The sequence below is a fragment of the Cottoperca gobio genome, chromosome 10 (genome assembly GCF_900634415.1).
Source record: "Cottoperca gobio chromosome 10, fCotGob3.1, whole genome shotgun sequence".
In the NCBI taxonomy this organism is placed as follows: domain Eukaryota; kingdom Metazoa; phylum Chordata; class Actinopteri; order Perciformes; family Bovichtidae; genus Cottoperca; species Cottoperca gobio.
In genome coordinates, this window is record NC_041364.1 from 14,014,824 (window position 1) to 14,024,137 (window position 9,314).

General features: G+C 41.1%; 1 long non-coding RNA gene across 1 annotated transcript; it reads left to right on the forward strand.

Moving 5' to 3' along the window:
- Positions 1-749: 749 nt before the first annotated feature.
- Positions 750-6,904, forward strand: LOC115014825 (uncharacterized). The gene is made up of 5 exons (XR_003832946.1): positions 750-900; positions 5,877-5,994; positions 6,146-6,226; positions 6,337-6,390; positions 6,538-6,904. It is a non-coding gene; the product is annotated as an uncharacterized LOC115014825 (long non-coding RNA).
- Positions 6,905-9,314: the final 2,410 nt, after the last annotated feature.

A 9,314-nucleotide genomic window follows, 5' to 3' on the forward strand; every position in this document is an offset into this window, starting at 1 on the left:
TTTGAATTTGTTGAGGAAAGACGTCAGGTTTCTGCGTTTAGCCCTCTGTGAGGATTTATTTTTTGGGATGAATCCCTGAGGTCAGTTTCAGGCTTGACAAATGCTACGTGGTTTGATTTTATATTTGTGGTGCAACCAGATCCCACTGCCCCAGTGGCCTGGCTGTGTGACTCATGCAATGTGGAACAAGTCTGACGTGTATCTGTCTGTGTAGGTGTCCATTGTAAATAGCTTTGATTAAATTATCATGTGCCTTTGGTGTATCCTGCTAGAGAAACATCCCTTTAAAATGTCATGTCATGTAATGTCATTTTTGCACAGTGACGGTGGCTCATTGCAGTGCTGTCATTGGCTCTTCATGAAGAGTTTGTAGCCAATGATTTGCTTCATCTGTCTACAGACTTGTTGCTGGAAGGTGTTTTATCATTGGGGAGCCCAGGAGGAATAATATGTTCATTTGGCTATTGTATGGGTTTTAAAACAAATTTGATGAGTCATAGATGCATTCATCCACATAGACAGCAGCGTGCATATTTCAGAGTGTGTGACAGTATGGGTTTTGGGAAGCATCTAATTTTCCCACTTTGTAGATGTGGTTGTCTCTGAAGTAATTAACCTGAAACAATGAATATTGCAGTATTTAATACCTGTTTGTCAAACCCACAGCTTCAGTCTGTGAGGCTGGATACATTAGCATGCAGAGCTACGATTAGCACACCTGGTGTTTTTTTCTCTGTGTGTGTGTGTGTGTGTGTGTGTGTGTGTGTCCATGCATGAGTGGTGCGTCGGCAGTGCTATGAATGGGCAGAGGGGTGTGCTCTCAGAGACACCATAGCAGCAGTGAGATGAGGAGTACCATTTACTCCACTGCACGTCTATTGAGAGAAGCAAGAAAAGGAGGTGAGTGTCTGAATTTCCCCCAGGCATTTGACTTATCTCATTTTTTGGGGTGATCGCTGTGTCTGCCTGCCCTTTCTCTCTCTGTCACTCCCATCATTCATTCTCTCCTCGTGTCTGTCACTCAGTGCATTTCTGTGCTTGATTAAATGTCTTATGCAGTCTTGAGAAACCTCTTTATCTCCTCATTCATAGAAAGCTCACATTTTGCGCCAATGCTTTCTCCTATCTCTGTATTTGCTTGCTTTCAGTAATCTACATTGGGATGGATAAACAGGTTTTGAATATCTGGGAAGTGTTTATTTTGTGAACTCAATCCTCTGCTGATGGGAGCTCTGAATGGTGCTCACTGTGCCTTTGAGTGTCCTGCAGAGGAATACATAAGTAGTGTAAAACAAAGCCCATCCATCAGATCAATGCTTGCACATTATAATGCACTAAAAGATTCTGCTCAGTCGATGAAGGACAAAATCTGTGCTCAGTGTGTTAAAAAGGAAAACCATAGTGGGATTCATTACTGACTCGTTATCAGGTGAGATGCACATGGTCGAGCTGTTACCCAGGCTGGGAGCAGCTGTGTTGGTCGACTACTGACTAAATTCATCCAGCTGGGTGTGTGTGTGTGTGTGTGTGTGTGTGTGTCACACCTGAGCGTGGCTGAACAGACAGCCCATTATCATCAATTACAGGACATTATGTCCTTGCCACTGAGAGTCGTCTTAATGTTGTCTCCACTCCCAGTGCAGCTACTGTCCACATGCTCACCTTGATGCTCTAACCACCGCTGTGTGCGTGCATGTGCTATAAGGGCCTCTATAATTATACAGATACTGTCCATGCGATCTCCTGCGATTAGCGTGTTTAACAGCACAGATGTGGCCAGGCTTCAATTTTACCTCCTGGACTCCAAAGGAGTGGAAATCTCCAAGGTCTTTGTCACTCAACTCACAGCTGAAGGGAAATGTGTCTTCAGCAGGTCATTAGGACCTTTCAAGAAGACAACAGGAGTGATGATGTAGATGCAACTTTACCGTTGGTTTGCTTTGATATCTTTTCTGCTCTTGTGAAACTCTTTCACACACTCTCTAATTAAGCTAAACAAGTCCATGTAGTGCTTCTCAGTTGGGAAGTTAATTAGTGTTGACCCGATGTTCAAATAATTGAACTCGGACAATCAAGTGTTTTGGATTAAAATCTTGAGAACATATTTTCTTCTTCTGATATCAGCATTTTATTACGCACTGTGAAGGCTAATTACTGTTATTAAAATGTTCTACCTCATCTTCCTCTTGCAGTGTCTCAGTCAAAGTGATGATAGAAGTAAGAAAGGGTGATAAAAGACTGCAAGGTATTTTATTTGCCCATCCTTGCAGAAAGACTTCTTGAGTAGCTTTCCAGGCGAATGGCAGGCATTGCTTTTGTGTGTGTATATACCCCATGTCCACGTAATAATGCATGAGCATTTTGGGAATTTGTGCGTGTACATACCACAAAGAAGCATAGTGTTTTTGGATGTGTCACCTTGGCTGTTGTAAGATTGCTCATGTGGATTAATCGATGGAGAAGTGTTTCTCAAAGCCACAGGGCTTTTCTACCTCGGCTACAAAGGAGATGCACTTCCACCCGCTTCAGTCTAGCCTAAGAGATCATTCATCCCTTTGCCTCATATACAAAAGAAAGATTTCTCGTCTTACCAAAGATGGGCAGACAGTGACAGAGGAAAGCATGGGGAGAGACGGGGTTAGGCAAATCATTCTCATTTAGGTCATTTTCCCTCAGTGAGCTGGTCAGGAAGTGCACTCAGGACTCGCTGAATGCGTGACCTACCATCAAGGCTGAGATTATCCTCCTCTATCCCTCAAAAAGCTGTAATGCACTTAGTGCATGGAGTACAACAGTCATGTATCCCCCAGGGTGTGCCAACTGAACCGACTTGTATGTGCACAATAGGCCTGATGTATGAATGAAGCTGGGAACTGTCCACTGGGTCAGCCCCTCTGCTACAGATCATTCAGTTCTAGCAGGTAGGCCTTGTTGAACATTACATGATTTCCAGTTCAAGTGGGACTTTCTAATCGAGTTCCCCGCAGCATCAAATGTGGTGCTGACGTCAGCCTTCACAGTGAGTGAGTGAGCTCCTGTCGATCAGCTCCCATTCATTCTTCATGAGCACTGGGCTGAGATCTTCCTGTAGAGCAGCAGGTTCAACTGGAGATCAGGGTGACAAGTCTGTCAGTTCAGTCAGATCAGGAAGGGACTTTTTACATTTTATTTTATCTTTGCTCAGTGGAAGTTCTTGTCTTACCAGGCCAGACTCAAACTTTTACTTTCCAATAAGAAATAATTTCATCCTCAGAAGTATTTTGACCAAATTACTCAAAGTCAATGATAACTTGATTTGAATGGATGATGGGGTCCTATATGAACACACTTTAGTTTTTTGCCAAAGTGGGAACAGTTTGGGTTAATTTACCTGAAAGATTTCCACATTTCTGTGCTCTTCTCTTGAAAGTGGGCGGGGCTCAGTAAAAAAAAGGGCGATGTCACAAATTTCTGTGCACCAATCAGAATTGAGCAACATTCAAATCAAAATTCAAATGTTGTCACATCTGATCAAACCATACAAATACAGTCCTGATTAAGTGTTTTTTTGTTAAACTCATTAAATGATTCCTAAAGATTATAATTTTTAGATTTTGGCTTATTTAGTCATGAATACTTTGTGCTATAGATAAATATTTAAGATTATAAACCATGTTTTCAGTAGCTTTCACTGTCTTTCTGGTTACTTTGCCAGATTAGGCAACTCAATGTAATGTTTCAATGGAAAAAAATATTTAAGAAAAAGGTCTGCACAAGGACAAGTTCTGCTTACTTGGTGTTTCCAAAGCTTTCCTCAACATCTTTTGGATCTCAGCTGTCATGGCTTTCCGCTGAGAAAGGCAACAAGATACAGCTTTGGAAACACCAAATAAATTGATTTTGTTTAAGATTTTGTCTCCAAAACTCTTCGATATCTTAAGGCCTGGTCACACATATCCGTATGGCGGAAACATATACGAAAAATAGCTCACAATTTGTCCAAATACGTCCAACTTTTCATCGGATCGGATCGGAAAAGTGAACGTATACAGATACATATGTCTAACCTATTGATAGAGTATCACTTACTTATACAAAATGTATCAGACGAATACCCAACAAATGCATAACGTATACAAAAATATGGCGTATACAAAATATCGGCAACATGCTGGTTTACGTTGATATAAGGTAAGATATAAGTAGTATTCGTTAAGAGCAGGCGGTGTTACGCTGGGGTGCGTTGATGAACGCTAAGTCTGTGAAAATATTTTGAGCATGTTCAAAATTACCGGACGTACCCAACGTGTGCTTCATAAGTTATGCAGACGTTACGTTAGACATACGTGAATACGGAATACGTACTTGAATACTTACCTACGTAAATACAGTATGTGAATACTTACCTACGTGAATACGTTAGGTACGTTACATATAGGCTACGTCGGCTGACGGTGAACCCTACAGCCAATTTATTGATAACGAGTGGATAACCTATTCGTAACCTATGTTAACATTATGCCTGACGACGGAGTAACTTATTAAACGTGTTTCTACAGTACAGCTAGCGTTTTGGGAGCTTATTGGGGTTTGAATATAGTATATAGAGTCCCTGTGAGTAGCTGATCCTCACTTCTTCCCAGCACGTCTTGATGAATACATCATCCCATCATCAGAGAGCATGGAGGATGCTGAGAGGCTGCGACAAGAGTGCATTCTAGCCGTTCTCCAGCATCAGCATGACGTGAACCAGATGGCACTTTTCCAGCTCTGTTGGCCAGACGCTCTGATACGTTTTAAATAAGTAATGATACGCTATCAATAGGTTAGACATACGTATACTAATACGTTATGTATTTGTTATGTATACGTCAGCTACAACACCGCTGTGGAAAAGTTGGACGTATTTGGACAAATTTTGAGCTACTTTTCATATACGCCGGCATGTTTCTGCAATACAGAACTGTGTGACAGCGCTGTATGTCTGGCTTGTTCGGCGTATCGTCTGCATCCTTCGAACGATCACAACTTACCCTTAATTTATATCAACGTATAGGAAATCAGTAAACCACCAATTCACTCTGGCATGCCAGGAAGTATTTTTATTGATCTGATCGAACTGGTCAGATGTCAGACAGACACTTGACAGGCAGGACTTGAATCATTGGAATATAAAGATCTGTCTCATGCAAATAGACTGAGACCCAGAGGTGTATTGTCTCCAGACACCAGCTGTGGATCTGGCTGTGACTGTCGGTTGGTAATCATTGTGGCCTTTTAAATGTGCATACATTGTTTTTTGTCCTGCATGACTGTGTGTGAGGGTATGGATATATTTCTGACTCTATCCCCTTTTCAATTGGGATTCTTCTTCTTCCCTTTGTTTATACACATGACGTTTCTTAAAAGCTTTTAATCTGCATCTCTGGTTACTGGAGACAGAAGTATTGATTTTGTTTATCTCAGTTTTAATTTAATTTGTTGATTATTTGAGGTTATTAATTTAGTCTACAAACACTTTATGGCTAGTAGACAGTAGTCAGGTGAAACAGGTGTGTCTTTATTAATGTCTTTGCAAATCAAAATTAGAAGCAATAATTGGAGCAGCCCCTGAGAAAAATCACCCAGCAAAATATTCATGTTTATGAAGTGAGAGCAGCAGTGGGTCCCTGAGTCAGAGCCGCCATCTAGTGAACAGAGGATGTAACTGCAGATGTGTCAGTTTGCATGTGATCTCTCATCTGGCCCCCTCGAGACAGCAAGATCAGGGATCAGTTTAGCTTTTTGTTCATATTTAAATGGCAATAAAACCGAAGTAAACAACATAATTATTGTAAAATGTCTTGCATTTAACCTTTGTTGTTGCATACAACCACATGGCTTTTTTCTTTCTCTAGTCTTTACAGTTGCACAACCACAGTACTCCAAAAGACATCATCAAATCCTAAACCTAATCAGCACTGAACCTTTCCTGAAAAAATCTTCAAGTCAGCCATGGAACAGAAGGCAAATGAGGTTTGTGAAAGCCTGATAGATAAAATAATTAAGAAACTTTGGCCCTGTCTAATATGATGCTCTTGCTCTGTCTGTCTGTCTGTCTGTCTGTCTGTCTGTCTGTCTGTCTGTCTGTCTCTCTCTCTCTCTCTCTCTCTCTCTCTCTCTCTAGTGCCCCACCACCACCACCTCTCCTCAGAAACACATGAAGAACAGGTCCAAATCCACAGAGGAGGTGCAACAGACGAGGAAGGTGAGCAGCAATCTGACATTCATATCTCTTTCATCTTCATACTCATTTTATGTAGTTGCTTACTTGTATACTCGTCGGATTTAATGTGACTTCCTTGTCTCATCTTGCAGGCCTTTTCATCACAAAAATCCCTCCCGGGCCGACCAGAGCTGGAGAAGGTGAAGGTGAGCTGTGCACACATATTCCCGTATTTCAATATGTAGGACAATGATGATGTTGTGCATTTCTTTCCACGTCACTGTTTAAAACACAAGATTTCAAACAGGAAGTGCAACTTGAGTTGGTGCTGTATTTGTCCATGTGTTTTTCAGGAGTGTCCTGACGGCTCTGACACGCCGTCATCCTCCACGGAGGAGCTGAAGTGATAAATGGAAGGACATTACCATCAAGTTACAAGATCATCATCAACATAAATAAAATGTACATATGTACACAGGGAAACATACACAATATTATTCAGAATAATAATAAATAATGAAACACACAAAAAATGGATTTATGATTGGTTGAAGAAAACTCTTTCAAAAATGGTAAATTGAACACACGCAGACTCACGCACACTGAAACAATCACTTTTAAACACCTGTGATGATGCTGTCTCATTGTACCGTGAGTGTCGTATAGGCCTACATACCACACTGAATGTGTATTGACAATAAAGTAATGCTGTTGAGTGTAGCTGTCTTTACTCTGCTCTCATTCCCATCAAACATCTGGCAATTTATGCTTTTTATAGGTTCAAAACATAGCTTTGACTAATGAATATCATGATGCAAGGACAGAGAGGGGTGAAAGCTGTGAGGGCTGCAAACATGTTTTGTGAAAGTGCTGATGCACATCTGCTAAGTGTGTTAACATGAGTTTGTACTTTATTCAGGAAAGACAAAGTCAGATCTTTGTAAGGGTAAAACCACAACACCTATTTGGAGATATTCATCTTTGGAAACACAGAATGAGCAGTGACTGGTTGCAGAGGCTTAGACTGCAACAATGCAATGACAGAGAGATGAAACAGGAATGTTCCCTGCTAGATTATACTGTAATGTTCACTGGAGTTAAACCCGAAAGTATGACAATGAGACAGTCAGAGTTGCAAGGAAAGTTCAGTTTACTTAGGCAGTTTATAGGCAACGTCAAAACTGGCAAGCAAGGTCAGCTCAGTCAAAAACAGAACAGGAAACACTGGAGAGCTTGGGTAGAAAACACACACAAGACAATTTGGCATGGATCAAGTAAAAGTGAAAGTATGCATTAGAATTGGTTTTACCTCAAAGGGATTAAGCATTATCATGCACATTAATGATATACAATTTAATTAGTAAGTAATAAGTTGATTGCAACATTCACATTTCAAAAGTCAGAAGAACCAGGGAATTTCTGGCGTTAATACTTTTAATGATTAATTAATTATCATAGCAAAACAGTTTCCAATACATTCTCTGTGGATTGACTAATAGATTAATAAACTAAATGTTTCAGTTGTACTCCAATCTGCTACTTTTGAGCATGGCGAGCTTGGAGAGCTTCAGTTAATTAGATTGAAAATTAGATTTGAAAAATAAAACCTAAAACAACTTTTGTCTACGTGACAGCAGCGTGCCAGCAACCAAGGTGAAAGAGAGCTTTTAGTTCTTAATGAAGGGCATGAATTATTGCTCCAGGTACAGTTACAGTTACTTGCCACAACATTGATGATCATAAAAATGATCATGTATAGTATGATGTCCATGTATCACCTGCCATATGTGCAGAGATAATTAGCGGACATGTTTCAAAAGACAGATTGCCAGCTAACTGAAAGCATAATATGTATCCCTCAGTGTAAGATGAACACATGGTAACACCTCAGCCTACTGGGGAGCAGAGGAGGACTGACATGGAGGCTCCAGCTCATTGATTGGCATGTGTTTTGAAGTGGCAGGATGGTGTATGTGACCCGGTGGCCCCTATTTGCTTTATCCCCAGGATGAGCAGCAACCTCCCAGGGATGTTCACATCTGGAGAGGGAATTAACAGCATCATGGGAGGGGGGTTTACCAAAGAGCTCTGGGGCCGCGCCAGAGATTTAGCCGTGTGTGTAAAAGTGATTACATGTTCCATATGTGCATGAAGGTCTCTGTGTCTCTTTTCCACTGCTTATTGCTGCACCACATCTCAAGGATTTATCCCCTTGACCACCATTGACAGCAGCGGCAGCAGCAGCCTCGGCTCCAGTCCAGCTGCCTGCACAACAACAGAGCTGTTATCTCTCTGTCTGGCTCCCAGCTCTCATAACAGTTTAGAAAGTAACAACTCTATGTCTAGTCTAGTGGGTTATTAATTTCTTCTCCTCTGCGTTCATGGATGCAAGTGTGAGGTCAGCAGGTTTCGCAGATTTGGTTGAGAGCACTGCTGACATGACAAAACCGACTAATTGTTAACACGGTTAACCGTTATTCAGGCCATCACGGCCTTCTCCCATGGTGAGGACATCGCCTGTGGGTAGTGGGGTGTGTAAGTAAATGTGTTTTGCATGATCTTGAGTCCTGGCAAAGTACCTAAGCACCTGGACATTCTGCACAAATCATGCACATTACACTGTACGTGTTTGAAATACTTCCACTGACTTATGTCATGCGAGAAATTATGATTTAATACCCTGGCTTTAATCCGTGCCAAACTACAGTATGAGATGAAGACAGCTGCATGAGAATTTGAGCGGATTGTAGAAGCCAGTGCAGAAATGCTACTTTTCTTCCAACATTCACCACTAGGTGTCAGATGTCTCCTGCTCTTTCACGTGAAACTAGAAGAACCTCTTACAACAAGGATCATTAATCCCATCAAACGGTCCTCTTCATCTTGGATTCTTCATCTGCTCCCAAATCAAGTGAAAAATAGATGGTTGAACAAACCAATAACTCATCACCTAATACACAATGTGTTTTCTCAGCTCATGCATCATTAAGTTAAGGTTTGTGTTATTGATTAACAATGATGGAGCAAGTTAATCGACAAGAGCTTATTTAAAGATGATTTACACTTCAGGTTGATACTTTCCTTTCCAGGTGATACACCTAAGACTGTTTCAGACAAGGTAAGATACTTT